Raw genomic sequence first — 25,096 nt, forward strand, 5'->3', positions numbered from 1 at the left:
ATGAATGGATCAAGAAAATGTGGTTTATATACACAATGGAATTCTATGCCTCCATCAGAAAAAATGACATTGCCCCATTTGTTAGGAAATGGAAAGACTTGGAAAAAATTATATTAAGTGATGTAAGCCAGGCCCAAAGAAACATAGGTCCCATGGTTTCCCTTATTTGCAATAACTAGTATATGTCTGAGTTAAGCAGAAAAGGTCAGATAAGTTGATGTTAGGGGAATGAATCCCAAGATAAGTATTCAAATGTTTTTTTTTCTTTCATGCAATTTTTTCTAACATTTATAAGATTATTTCTTTGTTGCTTTGTATGTCCCTCCCCCACAGTAAACCCCTGCTTTCACTGTATTTGATGTTGGTATCATTTGTGGAGGGGAAGGGCAAAAACAAATTGTTTAACTAGGGATACAGGTGGACCCATTGCAACAATGAGATGTACAAGTCGTTATGTCAAAAACGAACTTTACAACTTTGGTGGGGGTGAAAGACCCCCGACTTCGGGTATCTCCCAAATCAGGACCTCCCTGCCCCAAGCACCAGTCAGAGGACACCAGATGCAAAGGCAAGAGGATTTTATTTGGGCATGCCCAGGCTCCCAGGTGCACGTGACCTCGAGATCCGCAAGGTTCGGGTCAGTGGCTGGGAGCCCCGAGCAGTCTTGGGGATGGTCATTTTATAGGACCCTTTGGTCTGTTATAGCAGAGCCCGCGTTTTTTCAGCCAGTGAATTTAAAATATCACAACTAGGGGCTGGGAAGATGGCTCAGTGGTAGAGCGCTTGCCTTGCATGCCTGAGGCCCTGGGTTCGATTCCTCAGCACCACATAAGCAAAAAGAAAAAAGCCGGAAATGGCGCTGTGGCTCAAGTGGTAGAGCGCTAGCCTTGAGCTGAAGAGCTGAGGGACAGCGCCCAGGCCCAGAGTTCAGGCCCCACGTCCAGACCAAAAAAAAAAAAAAAAAAAAAAAAATCACAACTAGGTCTGCGCGCAGGCAGCCAATCCTTTTAAAACAAATCTTACACCTTGGCCAATCATGGTTTAGATGGGGTCCAACGAGGTGTACGGGCCGAGTTGCATACCTCCGGCCCTTGGTATGAGGAAATGACCTTTATCCGAGTCAGCACACGTCGTTTGTTCATGCCAGGGGGGCCAGCTGCGGGGTCGGTTAGCAGGATGTGAGCTTATTGATTAACTTGTGAGGTTACTGCTTAGTTACCAAAGGGAGAGTGTGGGGTAATATAATTTCCTTAGCAAAGCATGTTTGTACAGAAGCCAGAAATTGCTTGGTTAGACACAAAACTCTGCTCCCTAACAAAGGGACTCAGGGCCTGGTTGGTTGGGGAGGGGGTCTTTCAGGGGGAGGGAGGATCGTGTGGGGGAGCTGGGGGGAGTATGGGAAGGGATGGAAAGGGGAAACAAAGAGGAGGCAACAATGCTTGATAAGAAATGTACTCGTTATCTTGCCCATGTAATTGTAACTCCTCTGTATGGTATTGTCACAATAAAAAAATACCTCTATGCAAGATAAGCTTATTTTTATTATATATTTCATTTCTCACTTTCCAGTCTACAAAATCCACTGCAAATTAGATCTAACAAAGAAAAAAAATCTAATTTGCTTCATAGAGAAAACGAAGGTACATAAAAATGTCCAATTCAAAATGAAAACAAACCCAACCAAGAAACATTTTGTAGTCTATTAAACCTCCAATTTTAAATAAATCCTCTATCAGGGAAAATAATTCCACCATCACAGCAATTTGATGAATACAAGCAGAGCCACGCTCAAAAAGGGACATTGCATGTAAGAAAACCATTAAAATGCTTTTGCAAAATGAGGAAAAGTAATTTCCATGTTGGACACCAAGCATACTACATGTTTCTTGTTCACTTGGCCTTAGTTACAAGAATGTGTTCAAATAAGATATGTGATACAAGTATCATAGTATCTCAACTCTTCAATTAAACCTCAGGAGAACCAGAGAGCTTTCAAAATCCAAGGATAGACTGGTTCCACAACATTTCCTCCTCTGTCTTCTTTTGCCTTGTTCCTTTTTCTCTTTTCTACGCTTACGGTCCTCTTTCTTAGAGGCTACATCTAGGCTCTTTTTCTCCTTTCTATACTTAAGCTTTTCTGTACTGACCTGTCCAGTTTCTGTTTCCACTTTTGTTTTCTTTCTTTGGATGCTTTTGTGTTTGTCTAAATCCATTTCCTCAGAACTTCTTTTCCTCTTATGCTTAGGCCGCTCTTCCTCTGGTTTTTCTCTGCCTTCCTTTGGGTGCCTTTTTCTGTTGTGATGTATTTGTTTATGAGTGGATTGAGGGGTACTAGTATTATGACCTAAGGAGAGGTGTTTGGGAACTCCAGATTCTACATTGTATAGACCACAATTATATTCTTGATGATGAAGGTTCAGGGGTACTGGGTTTTCTGAGAAACTGTCGCTGTTGAATTGACAATAACTCAGAGAATCTAGTCTCAAGGTCTGCCGTCCTGAGTTGGCAACCACTGAGGTAACTGTTTTTCCACTTTCTGTGAAGTATTGCATGATCTTGGATAGTACTGCATAGTTCCAGATGGGAATCTCTGATCAAACATTCGGTACCTCTGCCTGGAATTCACTCTGTACTCACAGGTTTCCAAATAGTCCTCTTTCATCTTTCTGAAACAAGTCTTTGGCTCTAAGCCTCTGGCTTTCTGTACTTTAATCTTCAAGGTCATCTTGAAAAGAGGCAGAAGACTTCATTGAATGCTTCATTAAGTTGACAAAAAGGGATTCTCCTTATTAGGCCAACAGCATGGTGGAGAAATCTGATCATATTCACCCATTAATTGCTTCAGTTTTTCTACATGGACATTGTATAAACAGAAAGCTTGTGCAACAACCAGGGAGCTAAAACACCATGATGTAGAGATTACAACATCTATTTTTATCCAATACTCTATTCACTTCATAAGGTGAAATATTTTACTATTCAAACTATTCCACAGATGGCTTCTATACAAAGCTCAGTCTTTGTTTCCTCAATATGGTGTCTTCGCTGAGGCACCCACCAATGCCGCCGGGCAGCCGGGCCCCAGTGGAGGTGGTGGAGAGGCAGAGAATACTGCCGCTGCTGCCTCTGCGCAGAGCCGATGTGAGTCTCTTATCTCCAATTAACCACCAGAAAACCGGAGGTAGTGCTGTGGCTCAAGTAGTAGAGCGCTCGCCTTGAGCTGAAGAGCTGAAGGACAGCGCCCAGGCCCAGAGTTCAAGCCCCACTTGGACTCCAGAATCTTTTATATGATATACACAGTACACATGTGCTATTATCACTGATATCCTTGGTCCCAAATAGCTAATGTCATAGCTAAAGTTCTTATAAAGTGCTTTTTAATCTGTTTAGGGGTAGCCACCATCAGTAAGGTAAAAGGTCTCCCAAGAACCTGTATACAAAGTCTTGTATCTGGTCCTTATTAAAAATCACTTCTTCCTCCCTCATCCCCTGTGGCACTGGGGATTGAGCCCATGATTTTGCATGTGGTAGACAAATGGCTCTGCCATTTGGGCCACACGCTCTACCACTTATTCCCTAGGAAAGCCAACTGCCTTTGCCTCCTGAGTAGCTGGGATTGCTCCACCATGCCCAGCTTCTAGCAAAACTCTTGCTGGAAGCCACTACATCTTGCACCTTTGTATAAATGTATATTTGTGCTAGGGATCCACTTAGAACTTCCCCCTGAAAACTTTTCAAAGATACAGAATTCCAGGTTTGTTCTCGGGTCCCAAGTCCTAGCCTTTCTACCTCAAACAGGCAGAAAAATAGCTTTAGAACTCTACTTCCTATCTCACAAAGGAGTAGGAATTGTGTAAGGTGTTTATGAAGGCTCATCCCCACATTCTAGATTTAGGTGTGTAGGAAAGTGAGGAGTGCACAGGGATCTGATCTAGAAAAATTTCAAAATTGGCAGTGAGAAAACTGGTAAGACTAATCTGATAGTTTTATATGTGTGTGTGTGTGTGTGTGTATGACCTTTACCCATCCGTGTTATCGCAGCCACAACCATCCTCTCTGTAAATAAAAACTAAATAAAACAAAGCTTTCTTCATGTAAAATGAAAATAATCTAAATCTCAGAATAACTCTGTTTAACCAAAGATAAGGAGAAATGAAATTGAGGTGAAAGTAAAAATGTTAGAGATGCCAATAGGAGGAAAAAACAACTTTTGAAGGCACCAAGAAACAATAAATATGATAGTAACATATGCAGATTTATTCCATCCCTGAAGTAAAGAAATGTTATTATATTTGATCATTTAAAGGTAAAAATTCTAGAATCACTAAAACAAATAATACCTTTGCATTGTTCTAACATTTGTAGCTTCTCTGAAAGGAAGAGTCTAATCAGCATTACTAAAGTATTAATACCTAACTTCTCAGGTCCCCCCATAGAAATTACATAAAAATTACTGGTACTGATAATCCATAATCAGCTTCTCAGGTGGCCCAGTGCATAGCAATCTTAAAACACAGAACCCAGAAAACAGAAATTTGTTCCTGAGTTACAATAGGAGTGAAAAATACGATAATAATGAGAGATCAAAAAATTAAACCATCAAAAAGTAAATCCTCAAAGAAACAACCCAATTAATAAACGGGCTAATGACTTTAAGAAAGACTTCTAAGAAAATGTAAAAATGGCCAATAGACACATGAAGAAATGTTTAACATCCCTGGCCATAAAAGAAATACAAATCAAAATAAAACAGATTCCACCTTACCCTAGTTTAGAATGGCCATTACGAAGAAAACAGACAGTAACAGATGCTGGCAAGGATGGAGCCAAAAGGGAACCTAATACATTGCTGGTCAGAATGTAAGATTGCTCAACCAATCTAGAAAACAGTATGGAGGATCCTCAAAAACCTAAGCATAGAACTACTCCGTGACCCAGAAATTCCGCTCCTGAGAATTTATCCAATAGAACACCAACAAGTAAAGCCATGAGCATAACCATGTCTATTGCAGTACTAGTCACCTTTGCCACGATATGGAATTAACCCAGATACCCCTCATGGATGAATGGATCAAGAAAATGTGATATATACACACAATGGAATTTTACTCATCCATTAGAAAATAAGACGATGTATCACTCATAGTGAAATGGAAAGACTTGGAAAAATTATATTAAGTGAACAAACCAAACCCAAGAGAACAAAGTTTGCATGGTTTCCCTCATCTGTGGTAGCTAGAATGTGCCTATATATCTATAAGCAAACATGCTGGGTGGTATGCAAGTGGTTACAAATGAATTAACTGAAGTACAATGGTCTCTATGAGGAGCACAGTTAGAAAGACTAAGTCAAAGGCCAACAAAATAAGCACCAAGGAGAGAAGTGTAGACAAATGAAGATCGATACTATTAGCCTCACTTCTCTAACAGAAAATGAGCAATGTAATTTTAACAGTTGAATAGCAGAAAGCTCTGACAACCATCTTGCTAGATGCCAAGTACCAAGCTTAGAATTTTATGTCGAACTTTAAATACAAATTCCACAACTAACTGTGTGAAGCTAACAAGGATTAAAATTCTAAACTCTAAATTTAGAGTTTTCACATATTACATACATATATATAGGCATAAATATATGATTTGCATTGCCTAGAATAACATAATATTCAAGGTGAACATGTTCTATATAATACTGTATAGCTATATAGGTATATTTATATATAACTATATTATATAACAAAATGCAAATAAAATACACTTTATATGTGTATCTATATATATATATCTATTATATATATCTATGTGTATATATATATATCTATTATACTGAATACAATCATAATTATGAATCTAAAATCATATTACATGAAAGAAATATATACCTTATAAAATAAGCAATATTTTGTTAAACATGTACAATAAATTCACATCTAGTTCAATATATTACATGCATACTAAAATCAATGTATACATTATAAATTCAATGGAAGTGTACTAAAATAAATACAAGTACAATATATTATAGGCATGGTATTTTATGAGATAAATATATATAACAAATAAGTATACTTATAAAATGTAATATATAGTATATGTATTTTTGGCAGTAATAGAGTTGATCTCAGAGCCTTACACCTTCCAAGCAAGCAGTCTACCACTTGACCCATGCCTCGTCTTTTTTATTTTCATGTTAATTTTAATGCTTTTGTCAGGCCTAGCTTCAGAAGTGACACTCCTAACCCTAACCCTAGCCCTAAATCTAACTTTTGTGTATATAAGATGACAGGCATGCACTACCATACTGTATGATTTGTTGATGTGGGATCTCCCTAACCTTTTGCCCCGGGTGGCCTTAATCCAAAATCTTCTTGATCTTATCCATCAAAATAGCTCAGCTTACAAGTGAGTACATGTATTTTATAACTAAATAGTACTTAAAAGATATGATGAATATACTTTCGTAGTTCAGTTGTTATGACTATAATCAATAGATGGAACTAAATGACACTGCAAAACACTTTTAATCCATACTTTTTGTTCTTGGTGATGGTTGTGGGCCTTGAACTCATAGCCTGAACACAGACAGGGCCATAGTGAAGACTCTTTTTGCTTCCCGAGCTGGCTTTGAACTGCAATCCTCAAATCTCAGCCTCCCGAGAAGTTAGGATTATAGACATGAGCCCTAAATTAGAGCATATTAAATGATGGCAGACATAAATTTTAAACAAACCATTACTTTAAAAATGTGATATATATAATAAATAAGAAATGCAAGCCTGACAAAAGTATACAATAGGGTGTTGAATAGGTATGGTTTGGGACTAAAACCAAGGAAGAAGATGATTACATTAGATACATTCAAATGTTTCATAGTTACTAATTTACTACCATAACTTTAAAATGTATATGGGTCCCTGAGAAGTTTGCAGATTCCACTGCAGTGAAGATGGGAGTTGATTCGTTATTCTGAGCTCCATGAACCCCAAGCAATGACAGGCTGCACTGGTTGGGGAATCATTTTTTCTTTTGAGTAGAAGGAAACAATATCATTTTACATTCATAAAAATTCAGTGATGACAACATTATCACCATTTTAAATACAAGCAAATTAAACAATAGTTAAATCTGTCTTAAATGATGCAGTCAGCCAGGCACCGGTGACTCACACCTGTAATCCTAGCTACTTAGGAGGCTGAGATCTGAGGATCATGGTTAAAAGCCAGGCAAGGCAGGAAAACTCTTATCTCCAGTTAATCACAGAAAATGCCAGAAGTGGCACTGTAATTCAAAGTGGTAAAGTGCCAATCTTGAGCAAAAAGAGCTCAGGGACAGTGCCCAGGCACCGAGTTCAAGCCCCATCACACACACACACACACACACACACACACACACACACACACAAAGATATAGAGTTAGTTGAAGCGAGACTGAAACCAATGTCGGTGTTTCCTTCACTAAAAGAAACAAAGATGAAGTGCTAAGAAAATAAAGATAAGCACTAAGATTACAAATTCCTTCTTCCTCATGTCCTCTTTCTGCATTTTGGATGTATATGTATTAAAACATTAACTCGAAGACAGTAGGAAGTTTTCAACTTCCACTACTTCAAACATGGTAAGCACATGGAAAGTATTTCTTTTGACAATACTTCTTGGAAAGCCTGGGTGCTTGCACAACCATCTCCTCATTTGCCTCATCCATTTGAGTCTGAGGTGCTCAGCTGTCCCAGCACTGTGATGGAGAAGACAGCCCTAACTGACCCAGGCTAGATTAGAAGCATTTGGAAAAATGGAAGTAGAATTGAGAACAAGCCTCCCAAAGTCTGGACCCTCAAGCTGCCCAAACACAGAACACTTTCAGTTTCTCTAGGCCCTTGTGCCAACTATAGACAATCTTATAACCTATAAGCCTTAGAAGCCATTCCTTTCCTAGGACGTCTCTGTTTTGCTAACTGACAGACAGGGGACCAACAGAAAACTACCATGGAGCTCCTGGCTCAGCCCCAGCCACCTGTAACTCCATCTTTCCTCCAGCCCTGCCCATGGCATCACAGAGGTATTGCATGGCTAGAGTCACAGCTGCTAGATTGCTCACAAAACTAATCTTCATGGGTGAGACAAAGGACAACGGAGGGACCAATGCAACAGCAATATACACGAGACAATATGTTGGAGACGATCTATGGGGGGGGGGGAGATTGGGGAAAGAGGAGAGGAAGTAGAAAAGTGAGGGAAGGGGTAACAAGTTTGACAAGAAATGTACTTATTACCTTACTTATGAAACTGTGCATCACCTTGACAATCATAAAAAATAAGTTAATCTTCACATCCTAGAGCCAGAGCCGCATTGTACACCACAGCTTATTTCTACAACTTTTCACTTGTGACTTCTATAAACACGAATTGGATAATACTGAAAAGGGCCCTGGGCCCCCAAGAGGGTGGCAGGGCAATGGAGCCCAAAGCCAAGCCTCCACCAGCCAGCCATCTGCAAGGCGACTTCCATTCACGTCCAGGAAGTGAACCGGTGTCCAGTCACGGCAAGTCCTGGGACACTGTGGGTCCGCACGTTGAGGAAAGAAACCCCAATCCACCCAACACTCCTGGGCATCCCACGTCATTCCGGAAGGAGGACAATGTGAATGGACACTGCCCAATATCCTTGTGTCCCCATGAGGGAGAGGACCGAGTCCCCATCAAAACATCCAGCGGGGCTCCGGTTTTTGAAAAAGAGGTCATACTCTGCGTGGGCCCTCCTGGCTCATTGACACTGGGAAACGGCCAGACGACGCACTCTACGGACCCCGGGGGAATCATCTCCAGGGCCTCCTTTCTTGGTGCTGGAGGAACAGTCTGTGCAGAGCCTCCTTGCTCCCAAACACTGGGAAATACACAAGCCACCTCAAGTCCCCAGACAGGGAAGGCCACAACAGGACATTCCTGCTTTTTATCATGGAAACTGGACAGCTCCACAGCCACTTCTGGCTTACCAACACGCATAAATAGGGGAACAGCTTTATAAGCTATACAGAGAAAAATGGGGACAAAAGTAAGATCTCTACTAGGACGCTTGTTTTGACCCTAAAAGATGGAAATCTGCACTGACCCTCCTCCTCAGTGTCTGAGCTTTAATGTCAGAACTTAGTGTACCCCATGCAGTGGAGGGGAAGCCCAACACAAATCCCCACTGTGAGGAGCAGCCGCATCTGCGCAGACCCTCCTTCAGGGACCAATGGTCCATCCACCCTCGACCCCCAGTCATCACACTGGGTTGGGATCTCAGAAAAAAAAAGGACAATGTAGGCAGAATGAAATTTAAAATAGCCAACAGGGATTGAAAAACCATTATGTACCCTGAGATTAATGACAGGATGTATCCCCTAAGTAGCTTCTGGAACCTTTATCTCTTCACTGAAAGAGATAGATGTGCACAGACCCCTGGCAATGACCAACCAACCTCTGCCTTAGCAACATCAAAGGGCAAAGGATGCAGGACCAAGAAATTGCACTCAGGGGAGCCCAGACAAACACCACAGAACAGGTGAAACCCAGCAGAAAATCCTCACCTAAAAGGATGGGTCTGCAAGCCCCAACAGAGATGCCCAAAGCCCTGGGCTCTCTCCATCAGCAGTTAGGCCCTCAGGGGAGGGCCCGACTGTTGGACTCCAGTCTGCAACAGTCAAATCTGCTGTGGACAAAATAACATTGCACAGGCCTACCTCAGTTCCCAAGACTCTCCCAAACACCTTCAGTAGCCAATTGATGGAGGGCAGAGCCATTAGCAATCAGGAATGGTGGGCAGCTATGCCTCTTAAACCAGGCAAGGCCAAGGTAAAATCACATCTGAGGTTGGACAAGAATCCCCCCAAAGCTATGGAACCTCCTGCTGCCAGGAGTCAGTCGACACAGAGGAAACAATCTTAGTCTGGGCCACCACACATACCAGGAAGGGACACAAAGCAAAGAGTAGCCAATTCTATCCCCAACCAGGGACAAGAGCAAGGTGTCCTCAATGCCTATCACCTTGAGCAAAGAATAAGAGGACAAGATTTCAAACCTTTACCCCCATCAAAAAACCTGGGGAGCTATGAGAGGATTGAGGGCAAAGAGGTGGGAAACATCACCACACAAGCTACTGCATCAGATAATGTGAAATTAGGCAGGTGCTCTTCCAAGATCACCAAGAGGTCAAAGAGCCCCCAAAGAACAGAGACTCAGCCATGAAATACCTGGCTGCTAGGGATGCAATCAAGCAGCTTCAAGGGACCAAGGCTGCTGCTCCCACCAATATTTTACACACACTCTCAGACCTCCACAAAGTGGGGAAAAGAAGCACTAGACCCCAGGCTGCCAAAGCTACTTTGAAAGTCGGGCCTTCGATCAAGTTGGGACCACCTTGCTCATCAAGAGCACACAAGAAACTAAAAGCGCTCCATCAGCTGAGGCCCCAGCTGTTGCCATCCAAGCTGGTGGATCACATTCATCAGCCAAGGACAAATGTCTTACCACACATCCCCAGGACAAAGCCATTGGTATTTTGTCTGCCAGGGGTATTTTGCCAAACAAAGAAGATAAACCTCTCAAAGATGACTCAAGCAAAATCATGCAGCAAACCCTGCACCTTGGATGAGTCAAACTTCTGCCTGGCAGTGTGAACCCAGAAGAATTTCAATGGCAGAGCACTGGTGCCAGCAGGAATGAGACCATGTGTGATCTCAGAATTACAGGCCTCAACCCCAACCATCCTCATCCTCAAGAACTCACTAAACTTGCACACAAGGAGGGTAAATACCCAACGCCTCTCACCAGTCCACATGCCTTAGCCGGCATACCAACTGAACAGAAACCATATGAAAACAGGAAGTCTATGGGTATGCTGCACGAGTGCCCCACAAGTCATAAAAAAAAAATCAGCAAATCATCAAGACCAAACAAATGCTGCAAGGAACAGAAACAAGTCAAAGGCAAGACCGTGGAGGCACCAAGAAACACTTCTCTTCAAAGGGAAGAACTCCATATTTGCCAACAACAGCTTCAGCAAAGCAGGAAGCAGCTACATGAGCACAAACTTTGTTTGTTCAAGGTATAATACTTTTATGGGACATCCCTACATAAAAAAGGCAACTAAGTCACCAGGAGAACAAAAAAGAAAGGACTCTACACCTAGCCATATGAAGCTCACTGAAGCCCCTCAAGAAGACTTGAAAGACTCCAAGGAGATATGCCTGGAGATTGTAAACCAAGTGCCAAAATCTCCCCGTATTTTTCAGCCACTGGAGATGCCAACTACAGACCTGCAGGAGTCACAGGAAAAGAAAGCCCTAAGTGATAGAGCTGCTAAGAAAAGCAATTTACCAACTAAGTCTCTGAAGCAGAAAAATAATTTTACAAAGAAAAATCAGCCAACTAGCCATGATCCAGATGATAGATGAGCAAATAAGAAGACCCAAGAAACAGAAACCATTTGGTTTTGTCAAGGCTGATCCTTACCAAGACTTTCACATCAATATTATCAGAGACAAACAACAGAAATCACTTAAGCCAATTTTTTTAAACCTAAGTAGAACACAAGATTACAGCAACATCAGTAGCATAATAAAGGAATGTGAATGAAAGGGAAACTAGACTGAAAAATTGATATGGGCATAATAATCAACGCCCAAAAGAGGATGCTCCAAGCACCACACAGAACCATATAAAAGACCAATGATGAATCCAAACTATTTCTTTCAGCTTCTCATGAGCTAAGACCTGGAAAAGACCCAGAAAATCTTCACAGAAGTCTTTTGATTTGCAGATAATGGAAAATATCTGCCATGGATCATTCATTTTGAAGTTTTTCATGTCAATAGTTTTAGCTATATAACATCATTTCTACTTTCACCAAGAAGAACACTATTGAAGTGTCTAGAATCTTACTAGACTGTGATTAACATCTTTTCCAAATGGAAACTTGTACAAGATTTTATGTGAAATATTTTCTCAGTTAAAATTTCTGAGAGACCAGAGATTGATTATATTTTCCATAGGAGAAGAATTCATGAAACAGTGGCTCATATTCCCAGAGTAGGGATTCCCAGACCCACAAATGACAGACTGAGCATCTGCCAGTCATTTGTGAGACTGGGGAACCCTAGTCTGGGAATGTGACTCCATATTTTACCCCTGCTTCTGCACAGAAAAACATAATCAACCCTACATATTCTAGAAATGGAAAATGATGAAAATCTTCAAATATAAACATTATATTTATCTAAAATCAGCCTAGAAAGTAGGATTCTTCAAGATGGCTTGAGGTCTAGCATTAAAGTTTTAGTAAAAGCAAAAAATATACATCAGTATACATATTTATATATATTTAGAATTCTGAGATATCATAATCAAGGAAAAACTTCAAAAATAATTTTCCAGAACTCTACTTTTCATGTGAAGTGAGTTCATCTAAAATTGGATGAAAGATACCATTCCACTCAAGATTGGTTTAATTTCAGCATTAGCATTTTTTATATATGCTTTGTAATACTTTCAACAATGTGTAGGAACAAGAAAATATTTCCTTGTGCCTTCAGGGAAAAAAAGGGCAACAAATTGTCCTTTGGTGCAAATATTACTGCTCGCATTTATATTCTTTGGTAATGTGTGCTATTTAAAATATAGTAATAAAATTAGTTAAATCCTACTTGTGACTATAATTTTAAAAAAGAAAAGCTTGCCTGACTGAGAGAGAATGGCCTATGTGAGAACGTGTAGGAGGTATGGGCTTAAGGAGAGAAGGTCCAGGGGAAGACCAAGTTTGAGGTCCAAAAGGAATGGAGCAACTGGACCAAACCAAAGAACACTAAGGAATATTGAGGAATCAGACTTCATAGTAACTTTGATGGGAAGGAAAAGGAGGGTAGGGCTGTAACAAGCTAGAGAAAGACAAGATTCAAGAGTATGTGACAGGAGAAAGTGATAAACTGCAAATCACTTTTTCATGCTGGGATAAACATCTGAAGAAACCATTTCAGGGAGATAAAGTTGAATGGGCTCACTACGTCAGAAAATTAAGACAGAGAGGGGATGAAAGTATAGCGAGAAAAGGTAAAGTGAAACAGAGTGAGGAGGGAAGGAGAGGGGGAGAGAAAGGTACAGGGAAAGGGAAGTTACAAGGAAAGGAGGGAAAGACAGGAGGAGAGAGAGGTCTGGAAGGAGGGGAAAAGAGGAGAGAGGTTGGGAAGGGCGGGGGAGAGATGGACCACTCATTCCCCCCTTTTATTTTATCTGAATCTTAGCCTATGGGATGGTGTCGCCCTCATTTGGGACAGGTTTTCTCCACTTGGCTACTCCTCGCTGGAAACAACCTCCTTGACATATCCCAGTGTGCGATTTCCTAATCTAGCCACTTCTCAATCTAAGCTACTTAACCCAGTGAATCATCACAATCCACCCATGTCAACAGATCTCATTTAACCTGAGGAGATATTTGACATGTGGACGCCCAAAAGCTTGTGTTTATCTCAATGTAGAATGTATTCACTCCATAATCAAAAGTCCATACAGTTCACAGTTCCAGTCTTGCTCAAAAGTTCAAGTCCAAAATTTCTTCTGAGACTCGGGGCAAACTCTTAGTTATAAGGCCCTGTGGAATCAAAAAGTAAGTTATATACTCTACTATACAAATGCACAAACAAATTATCATCCCCAAAGTGGAGAGTTATGATATGGGAAGAATGGGACCAAAGCAAGACTGAAAATGTAGCAGGGCAAGGCATTAAATACCACAGCTACCTGTCTTTAATCCACAGCCTGTGGTAGAATCACATAAGTTGCAAAGGCTCTTGGCAGCTCTGTTCCCAAGTCCTTGCCAGCTGCAGCCTGGGTGCTTGCTCTCTTCCTTCAGCTCATACCATTCATTGTTTGTGGTTCTCCCTGACCGACATTAACTTCCTGCATTCTCCATTGCATCTTTTGCTTCAAACTCACATCTACCTTTGAAATCTATGTGGAGGCCTTTGTGTCCTAACTCTTCCACTGCAAATTCCTGCATGCTTAGCACTATGAGGCCAATGCCAAGATCTGCTGAAGTTCAAGCAGGAGCTGGGCCCTAGAAGATCATGGCTTTTTCTGTCCCTGAGTGCCTAGATGGTCAACCAAGGGAAATACTTCCCTAACCAGCCTTCTGTAGCAGGGCACCCATGAGCTCTCGTTCCAGAAAGCATGTTCTTTTCGATGAGTTAAACCTTTTCAGCCTTGAGTTTGCCTATGGGTGCAATCCACACATTCATGACATTTCCTTAACCTATCTTTCCTATTTTCCTGATGAAAAGTACTTGATTTCTTTTAAATTACATTAATCTCTCAACAGCCACCATTCCTTGGTCCCAATTTTATACATGTCTTATAATGTTCATTATACATTTGGCTAAAAGCTCCTAGCTATAACCAGGCCACAGCTCTCGAGCTGGTTTGCCTGAAGATTTCCTCTATCATGTTAACTAGTCTGTCACCTTATCTTTACTCTCATGAAGAGTCACAGGACATGGGAGAAACAGAGACATGCTTTTTAGTAGAGTGTAATATTTATGGTCTCTACTCCAATTCTCAATAGAGGCCTCATTTTCATATGAGAATGTATTTGAACTGCTTATTGTGCGCCTGCCCATCAGCATGTTGGTTCTAGGAGCCCAACAGAATTGTCCACGAAGCTCTACTTACCATATCTGAAACCTTTTCTAGACAGTACCCAAAACATTTGCAAATTCCTCCCACCACATGTTTGTAGAGGCTTCCGAATCATATCATCGGGAATAGAAACAGCAAAAAGTCCACTATTAGTACCAATTTTGTATTTTAGCAACTTTTACTCTGACTGTAGCAAATACCTGGGGGGAAAAAGACTTTTTCTCCTGGTTTCAGATCAGACTCTTTGGTCCAAGCCAAGAAGGAGTCAGAACATAATAGCAGCAGAGCCTCTGGCTGAGGCTACTTAACTCAGGGCATGCAAGAAGTAAAAAGTAAGAGAGATGCAGAGGGGAGGGGAAAATGGGGTCTCAGGACAAAATCCAGTCCCTAAACATATGCCTATGGTGACCTAATTCTTCATTCTAGGTTCTACCTCCTAAAGTTTCCAGAACCCTCTGAGAGACCACCATAGCTATAGACCTGGTAGACATTTCAATTCTAATCCATAAGTGAAACCATTACTAGCAATAAATAAACATTAACAATGTCTTAAGGAGGAAAGTGGCTAGAGGGAAGCTGCTGGCAGGTGCACAGCATCTAAAGAAGGTCAGGGTTACCTTGCTTCATCAGCTTGGCTGGCTCAGATTGAGCTGCTATGGCAGCATCTCTCAGTGGCAGCTGCAGGTAGGATTTCTCTAACCATGGAGAAAAGTCATGTTTTATTTCTAAGCATCAGCAAGAGGTTGAACTACATAGTTGAGGAAAAGGTGTCTCCTCTGGAAAGCATATATCGGGGGGCAAATGTGGAAATAAGAACAGATAGAAAACTACTGTACCAACCCATAGGAGTGGAGGGTGTCCTAAACCAGAGAATAGTTATTGGCTATTAAGGGGTAAGTTCCAGATGTGTTTTGAAGGTACAACCTGTGTATTTAACAATAAACTGTATGATAAAAAGGAAAAGGCAATCTTAAAAACAAGATTTGATCCTAGTTTGTAGACAGAAACCAGAACTATCTCTGTGAGGTATTGAGTAAACAGAATTTATGAGTTGAAGACAGTTCTATCTTTTCTCTCTTTCCATCTTTTTATGTATCTTTTTTCTCTTTCTTCTTGTCTTCTTTCCCTCTTATCTGCCTTTCCCCCTTCCTTCTTTCTTTCTCCTTCCTTCCTTCTTATTTCTGTTATTATTGGGGCTTGAACTCAGGCCACTTTGCCCTCACTTGGCTTTTTAATCTCAGTGCTGGCACTGCATTACTTGAGACACACCTCCACTTCAGGGTTTTTGCTGATGAATTGTAGATAAGGGTATCATGGACTTTTCTGTCTGTGCAGGCTTTGAACATGATCTTCAGATCTCAATATCCTGAGCGCACACCAATGCTTGGCTAGCAGCTCTGGTTTATTTTGCTCTGATTTAACTCCTAAAAAAATAAAGACATTCATTCATTGACCATGTGTTCAAAGCAATACTACCATTAAGACTCTGGGAAGGGTTCTATAGTCCTATGCATATTTCATCCTGAATTTACTACACTTTTAGCAGTGTTTAAGCTGTGATGGTTAGTTTTTCATCATTTTAATAAACGGCAGCAATTTTCCTTCCACCACATACTTTTCCCCAATTACTGCCTTTAGACATCTACATTTTAAATTGTACTTTATTTAATTTCAAAATTGAAGCAAAGGGAACAAATGTTTGTTTATTTATTTCTTCAATTATAGTGAAGCAGTGTTTCTTGCCCTATGATTCATTATTTGAAGAAAAACTGCTTTATAGATATTTTCTCCTAATATGTAATTCAAATATCACAGATGTAGTATATACTTGTTTATGTATAATGGTTCCTTTATAAGATCTTTCCCCTAAAAGAAGTAATTTTGTGCCCTTTTGAATACATTGTTCTCCCCTCCTGTTTCAACTTCTGAACTAGGGAGAAAGATTATGGAAAAGGGAAGGAAGCAAGACACTTCTGCTGTTGACAGGCTTACCACTTCTCCCTTTGTGAAGAATGAAATAAAATATTCTCTTCAAAGATAGCAGAGATGTAAATCTAGCACTTTTGTATGCCCCCAGTCACCAGAGACAATACCTGATCTTCCCAATCATATGACCTCAGTGTGTGGTGCAATGTTCACAATTTCCTGCTTCTCCTTCAAAGATGGAAGTATAGCTGGGAGTTTCCTGAACTTCTTTTGGAGAGTATGGCATACGTTATGTAGGGAAGATGGAAGGGTCAGTGATTACAGTTCATGAGTAGCTCTGGGGCCACATGTTGATTTTTCCATTTCAACAAAATGTGCCCTCCATAAGGATCTCCTACTTGAGCACGGCATGGATAAAGCTAGATTTAAAAGATAAATGGGATGGTGTCTTGTTACTTAAAAGTAGACTGGCCTTTTCCATAGTGTTTCTCCAAAACATTTACTATTTAAACAACTATTCTTAGTTATTCATGATTGTGATTATATTGCAAAGATTTTTAAACAGTTAATGTCAGTAAAGTATCAAAGAGATTAAAGCACATACCTGCTATTTAGAGTTCTGTATAAAAACAACTTTGTATTAAAGAAAAACATTTAAATTTTGTTTACCAGCATTTTAGGAGATTTCATATGTGGTAAATATATTCAGAGTACAGAATGAAGAATCTGCTGGTCGTGGGGCCTGAACTCTGGGCCTGGGTGCTGTCCCTGAGCTCTTCAGCTCAAGGCTAGCGCTCTACCACTTGAGCCACAGTTCCATTTCCGGTTTTCTAGTGGTTAATTAGAGGTAAGAGTCTCACGGACTTTCCTGCCCAGGATGGCTTGGAACTGCAATCCTCAAATCCTCAGTCTCCTGAGTAGCTAGAATTACAGTCATGAGCCAGCACCTGGCTTATTTTTTTTTAATTGTAGAGTTGATATACAGACATGTTACAATTACATGAATTAGGTATTGAGTAATAAGTAAATTACTTTTGAACCATGTTGTCCCTTCCAACGCTCTATCCTGGTTTTTCCCTCCTATTCCCACCCATAAGATATCCAATTCATTTTCCCACATAGTATCTAGTGAGTACCACTATTGTATTTGTTCATTCTTATTCCACTTTTCTTTGTGCCCTTCTTTATCCTCCCAATCCAAACAAAATAACAAGCAAGACAAAAGAAAAAAAAAAAAACAAAAACAAAAACAGCAACAATGAAGTGAACTCCAAGAAAAGGAAACAAGAGACATTCTAGGCAGTCACTTTAAAGATATCAATATCCACAGCACTACTACGACAGAGGACAATGATAACAATGGAGTTGGGTGATATTCCATGATGTACTACAAATATATTTGCAGAAATTGTAGTGAATCCTATTATTACGTGAGTAAGAGGAAAATACAGGTTTCAAGAGACGTCATCTAGGAGGTATATGAGTAATGTTGGATAAAAAGAGAGTAGGAGAAAGGTTAGCAAATGTGAAAGTGAGGAGATAAAACTTCAATCAAGAGAAATACAGGATTCCTTTATTAATGCATATACAAATTAGTAAAAAAATTATTATAGTCTGTAAAATACAGCTTTTCCATGAAACCATGGGGGAAAAAAATGAGAAAATTGCAAAACCCTGAGAGCTAGGATGGGGCCGGGGGGGGGGGGGATTCCCCCTCCCCCGAGGCCATGGGAGCTGCTCCAGCCATAGTTGAGAGAGCTGTCCCAGGCCGTGTGGACCAACATGCTGTGCACTGTGCATGGCTGCACGGCAAGATCCTGCCCAACAGCCCTGCGCTCAACATGCACCTGGTCAAGAGCCACTGCCTGCAGGCTGGCATTGTAAATCCAGCAACAAGACAAGATTTGAAAACCGTACCAAAATTCTACTGTTGTCCAATTGAAGGATGTACTAGAGGTCCTGACCGGCCATTTTCTTGATTTTTCTCTGGTTAAATAGCCCTTTATGAAGATGCATGCCGAGAAGAAGCATAAGTGTAGCAAGTGCAACAACTCATACAGCACCGAGTGGGACTTGAAGAGACACACAGAGGACTGCAGCAAACCCTTCCAAAGCACAGTCACATCTACCGAACTGGCCATAAGATCCCTGTGGAACCCAAGGATCCACCTAGTAAAAAAAAGGAAAATGGAAAACTACCTGCAAAGCCAGAAGTTGTCCAATAAGACCACTGAATCATTAAACAACCAACTCTTCAACCAGATTCCCAAGAACTCAGCACTTCAGAAACAAAACCAGTCGCCTCTTTTGAGGACTCTTGTGGTTCTAATGCCAGGAAGCAGAGTATCTCAGCACTTCCAAGAAATCCTCAGAAGTTGCTTCTACCGAAGCCCAGAGAGGCTGTGGTTAAACTTCCGGTCGTGCAGTTTTCTCCCATGCCAGTTTTCGTGCCTACTGAGTCCTGGGGCCAGGCTGTGGTATTAGGCGTGGATCAGGGCTCCCCGATGGGGGCTGTGTACTTGGTGCCGTTGTTTGTGGGAACATTCATCCTTGGCCTGGATTCAGATGCTTGTTCTCTGAAGGAGACCCTACCTCTTTCAAAAATTATCAATCCTATCGTTGAGCCAATTAGTACAGGTGTTCAAGTGAACTTGGGTCAAAGTCCATTGAATCCTTTACAAGAACTAGAGAACTATGTCAGAAGAACAGCATTTCTTCAACCAACATGCAGATGGATCTGTCCTATGCCTCACCAAACTTGCTATCTTCTGCTCGATGGCTTGGCCCTGACTCCTTAGGGTCGTCTTGTTATCAGATCCATCTGTCCTTTGACTCTCAAGTGTCCTTTCCCATCAGTATCACATGCAGATGCTCCTGTCCAGCCCGAAGTTAACTTTGTCCATAGCTGCTCAGACTGAAGCTTTCGTAGATGCCTGTTTCCAGCCAGGCAGGATCTCCAGAGAAACCCAAACCAGTGGCATGTGAAATCTGGCACCTGCCAGGGTACTCATAGACCACACTGCGCGTGCTGAGGCATTTTTGGGAGTGTTGCACTCGTCCTATGATGTTCCCACAGACAATATAATAAACAGCAATTTAGTGGCTGAGACGGTGACTCAGAGTCTGCTACCTCAGAATGATCCCAAGACTTTAAATCAAGACATTGAGAGGTCTGAAGCCATGCTCAACTTCAGTGTGCAGAGCGGTATGCTCCCTGATAACCAGACCCAAACCATAGATTTACTAAGTGACTTAAAACACATCTAGTCAAGTAACCTGTCTGGTCAGATGCTATAACCACAGTTTTTTGTCTGACTCAAATCCTGGACCTGACACCCAGCTTCCCTCTGGCCCAACTCAGAACCCTGGGATCGATTTTGATATTGAAGAGTTCTTTTCAGCCTCAAATATCCAGACTCAGATTGAAGAGAGTGGGCTGAGCACCATGAACCCCAAGCCAGTTTTGGAGTCACTGGACATAGAGACCCAGACTGACTTCCTGCTCACAGACCCTTCTGCTCAGCCCTAAGGCTGCAGAGGGAGCTGAACTTCTTAGGCCTGGAGATGTTTGACATGCAGACACAGACCTACTTGAACTTCTTCTTAGACACTGGTCCTCAGCTGTCCCTAGGAAGCTTTCTGAAACACTGCAGCTTCTCGGTGAGCACCAACTACTCTGACACAGAGACCCAGACCCAAGAACCCTCGGTAGGCAGACCCAGGCCTGCTCTGGAGAGCAAGGTTCAGTCGAACACTGCACAGACATAGACCACAAGTTCTGGCTTTGAAGCCCCAGGGATGTTGTCCTTCACCAGCAATGAAACTCAGACAGCCATGAACGACTTTTCTCTTGCCTGATTTGGCCCGGAACACGATGGAGTCTCGGTTCAGCTCTGTGGAAACCCAGACAGGTGCTGAGCTGAGCACCGTCTCCAACTTCTGAGCACAAGTCCATCCTGGGCGGCGCTGACCACTTCAGGCAGACTGCGAACCCAGACGATGACGACGATGCTGACTATGGAAAGTAGTGACAGCAGCTATTTATTCTCTCCTCTCTCTGCCTTTTGTACTTATCAACACAAAATCTGTGTATAAATGCGAGTGTATTATAAGGTGTAAGATGTTGATTTTAAAATGACCAAAAAAAAGAAAAGAAAATTGCAAAACCCATTCAATTGGGTTTACCTCACACAAGCAGACTTCCACATGTGAACCTTTGCTTGTATATGTATGTGTCAACAGAAAGCAAGCCCGGGAAGGAATTAGATATGAGAAGAAGTTAGTAGGAAACAATTTGTTTTGTTTTCACATATTTTTGCATTGCTTGTTACACACACACACACACACACACACACACACACACACACACACACAGAGCAGGGAAAAGAAAATAAGAAACATCTCACAAAATTTACTTGATTAAAATATTTGAGTTAAAAATTGTAAAAAGAGGGGGGGCGGGGGGGAGGCTGGGAAGGGATGTGAAGGGTAAACAAAGGAGGAGGCTGCAATGCTTGATAAGAAATGTACTCATTATCTTGCCCATGTAATTGTAACCCCTCTGTACAGTATGTTCACAATAAAGAAAAAAAATTGAAAAAATTGTCAAAAGAGTTGGTCCTGGTGGCTCATGCTCATCCTAGCTACTCAGGAGGCTGAAATCTGAGGATCATGGTGCAAAGCTAGCCAGGACATGAAAGTCTGTGAGACTCTTTTCTCCACCAGAAAACTGAAAAGTGGTAATGCAGTTCAAGTGGTAAAGTGCTAGCCTTGAGCAAATGAGCTCAGGGACAGTGCCCAGGCCCCAAATCCAGGCTCCAAAATTGACCCCAAAAAGTTGTAAAAAGAAAAAAAAATGGGCAATTGAGGAAGTGTAAAGAAATTGTTGCCACAGTTATGGCTAAATGATTTTAACTTTTATCTATCTCTTTCATCATTGCCATCCATCTTTATCATTGAATAGAAACCGTTTATTTACAATTGAATTAATATTGTAAATCCTGTTTATGGTTAAAATGTAATTCTTTAAGAAATTTACTTATACTTTTCCTTAAATTTTCAATCTTTTTCCTTAAAATACATTTTCTAATCTCCCAATATTTGTTACTACATTAAGTATATTAAATGTCTTGCCTAAAATGCATACTTATTTTCATCACAGCCAGTAGAATACTGCGTGACCTCCATGGATATTTAGTAAAATTATAAAGGTGACAAGATATAAATTTTAGTTGTGATCATTATTGTTTGTAGACTATTCTATACCACTGGAAAATTTTATGTAGCTATTTCTTAGAATTAACTATTCATTTTTCCCAATTATATTGTTGATTCTATGTTGTTATGGCTGTTTGATTTTTTTTTAAATATTTTAACATTTTTGTCCAATTGGTGGCAACAAAAGGGATGATACAGATCAAGATGCATTTTATACATATATATATATAAATTGCTTTTGTAAATGACAAAAAAAAATATATAGCCTAAAAATTAAGAAAAGGAAGGGAGAGGGTAAGGTGGAAGGGGTGAGTGAGAATGTTAGAAGGGATGGCACGTTGATCAAGATCACTGTATTCATAAACTACTCTGTTAATGGCAACTACGTTGTACAACTTATGTATATACATATATAGTTTTAAAAGATATGAAAATGTTTACTCTTCCCCGCCCCGCCAGGTATTTGCAACACTCATACCCAGGATCTGTCTTCAAATGGTGGTGGGACTGGGGAGCACCTTTGAACGGGGGAAACATTGACCTGGATTCTTTTCAATGAATCTGGAATGTTTTTCACGACTATGAAATTGTCCTAGTTATATGGCTTCCGTTATGATGCTAGCCAGGGTAACTTGAACTCGTCGATCCACATATTATGCTGTTTCTTATAGATTTACTGCGCACTCTTCAGTAAATCCGATTTTTTTGAAAATCAGTTGTGAATCATTTAAATTACAACCAATGCTCACTTTAATATATGTTAGGAGAGATTTAGTATGTCATTCACAAAATTATCTAAATTAGATGGTTTTCAGCCTTTTGCTATTGGCAACATTGGAAGGGCTATTTGATTGGTCAGCTTATAAATGAGCATACCTAAATTTTTGAGGTTGAGAATTGAATGACCTTGCCATAACAAAAGTCTTTTATTTCTAAGAACGGTATTTGGTTGTTAACAAAGTTCTTGGAGTAGATACTCTATCAAAGAAAAATAGGAATCAAATTGATGCCCATTCCCAGTATTAAGATAGACACCCACTGAGACATGCATTTTCTTTTTTCTTTTACTGGTCCTTGGGCTTGAGTTCAAGGCCTAGACATCATCCCTGAGCTCAAAGCTAGTGATCTACTGCTTGAGCCACAGCACCACTTTTCTGAATGGTTTATTGGAGATAAGAGTCTTAGGTACTGCCGGGTGCTGGTGGCTCACGCCTGTAATCCTAGCTACTCAGGAGGCTGAGATCTGAGGATCGCGGTTCAAAGCCAGCCCAGGCAGGAGAGACCCTGAGACTCCTATCTCCAATAAACCACCAGAAAACCGGAAGTGGCGCTGCAGCTCAAGTGGTAGAGCGCTCGCCTTGAGCTGAAGAGCTGAGGGACAGCGCCCAGGCCCAGAGTTCAAGCCCCACGACCGACAAAAAAAAAAAAAAAGAGTCTTAGGTACTTTCCTGCCTGGGCTGAGTTCCAACCATGATCTTCAGATCTCAGCCATCTGAGTAGGTAGGACTATAGGAGTTAGCCATCAGCACCTGGTGATACACATATATTTTTTAAAGAAGCAATAATCATTTCATTAGATGCATTTTCCAACACAACACACATTTTATGAGCACTTTTTTTTCTGGGCCTCCAGCCCTATTTGTGAGCATGTGTGATGTTTATATTGTCTTGATGGGGGAGGCGGTAATAATTTTAAAGTTAACCCAGTCCAAAATTAGGCAATTCACAAGCTGTGGAACTTCATGCAAATTTAGTCTCTCTGAGCTTCAGTTTCTTGATTGGAAATAGGGATAATAGGTAGGACTTAATTCCTAGTCCTTTTTTCAAATTCTTGAACTGTCCCTGAGTTTTTTTTTTTTTTTAGCTCAAGGCTAATATTCTACCACTTGAGCCATAGTTCCACTTCCTTCTACCATCTAGCTTCTTGCTGGTTAATTTGACATAGAGTCTCAAAGACTTTCCTGCCTGGGCTGGCTTTCAACATCCATCCTCAGATCCTAAGATTTCACTGGTACCTAGCTGGAATAGCTTTTAACTCTGCAAATTCTCTTTAATTCTTTTGGAATACCTCCTCCCTGGTCCTCTACTAACCAGCAGGCACTTTGCCTAGAAAAGTAGATTGAGAAAGGGATAAAAGAATTAGTGTGCAAATGAGTTAAATTCTCTCATAAATTTGAGAAGGAACAGATAGAGACACAACCATAAGTACACATGTGAAAAAGTCACTGGCACTGGTGGCTCAAGCTTATAATCCTAACTACTCAGGTGCTGAGACCTGAAAGACTGAGGTTCAAAGCCAACCCAGGAGACTCCATCTCCTATTAGACAAATAAAAGCTGCACTAAGGTATGTCTCAAATGGGAGAGGGTCAGCCATGAGAGCAAGCTGAGTGAACTTTCCCTGAGGGAAAACCCCAGTACTGCCATAAAGATTTGTCCACATCCATTGTTAGTAAGAATCATATTGTGGGAAAATATCAATATGGAAAGTATCAGGCTATTCCAGAGTTATGCTAGAGACCATTAACTGGTGGAAATCGTCAGATTTTTTTTTTTATGTCAAAAGGTCTTGTCAATCAATGATTGCATTTTTCTTAGCCATCAGAAGCCTCATCTTTTATGAGTTAACACATATCATCTTTTCTTATCAGAGTCTTAGTATTTTGTAAACTTTAGTCCCAGAAGCTGCTGGTGGGCAAGTGCTAGGATATATGGACGTGGTAAATCTGGCTAAGTACAAAGCTGAAGTTCTTTACACATTCTAGTAAATTTTTTTGTGGTTTCTTAATTTCTGTTCAGTTGCTCTTCTCCGTTAGTCACTGCATTTGCCTGAGGTAAAGGTTATACTTTTGAATTGTGTTAACATTTCCTGTAGGTAATTTTAAGAACCAGCTGTCAAGTTTCCAGTTACACACATCCCCTACACTGAATGCATACTTTGTGTAAGATGACAGTGGCTTACAATAGATTAGCCATGTTGGATCACAGTTTGCTGTGTTGGTGATTTCCATGTAAAATTCTACCTCTTTTTTGTAATGGAGCCATTAAAAAGTGGACTGCATTAACCAGTTTCACAATGGGTTACTGATCCTTGTTAATCAGTTTGTTTGCTTTTTTAATCTGTGCTGTGAGATGAGTAAATGCTGGTCTTGAAAATAAAGGCCCCTTTCCAGGTTAGATATTCTTCATTTTGAAAATGCATTGTGTTTCCATTCTGTCATGAAATTTGGTGCTCCCTTATTCCTTCAGACTCAAAATCACTTCATGTTCTTTAAGATCACATTAAGTCTG

The 25,096-nt window shown here is 40.7% G+C and overlaps 2 pseudogenes; one reads left to right on the forward strand and one right to left on the reverse strand.

The window, feature by feature from the left end:
- Positions 1 to 1,693: 1,693 nt before the first annotated feature.
- On the reverse strand, positions 1,694 to 2,762 carry LOC122097843 (annotated as a pseudogene).
- A 15,831-nt stretch (positions 2,763 to 18,593) lies between these two features.
- Positions 18,594 to 20,532, forward strand: LOC122097853 (annotated as a pseudogene).
- Positions 20,533 to 25,096: the final 4,564 nt, after the last annotated feature.

Source organism: Dipodomys spectabilis, unplaced genomic scaffold, assembly GCF_019054845.1.
Source record: "Dipodomys spectabilis isolate Male_0828 unplaced genomic scaffold, ASM1905484v1 ptg000436l, whole genome shotgun sequence".
Classification (NCBI taxonomy): Eukaryota; Metazoa; Chordata; class Mammalia; order Rodentia; family Heteromyidae; genus Dipodomys; species Dipodomys spectabilis.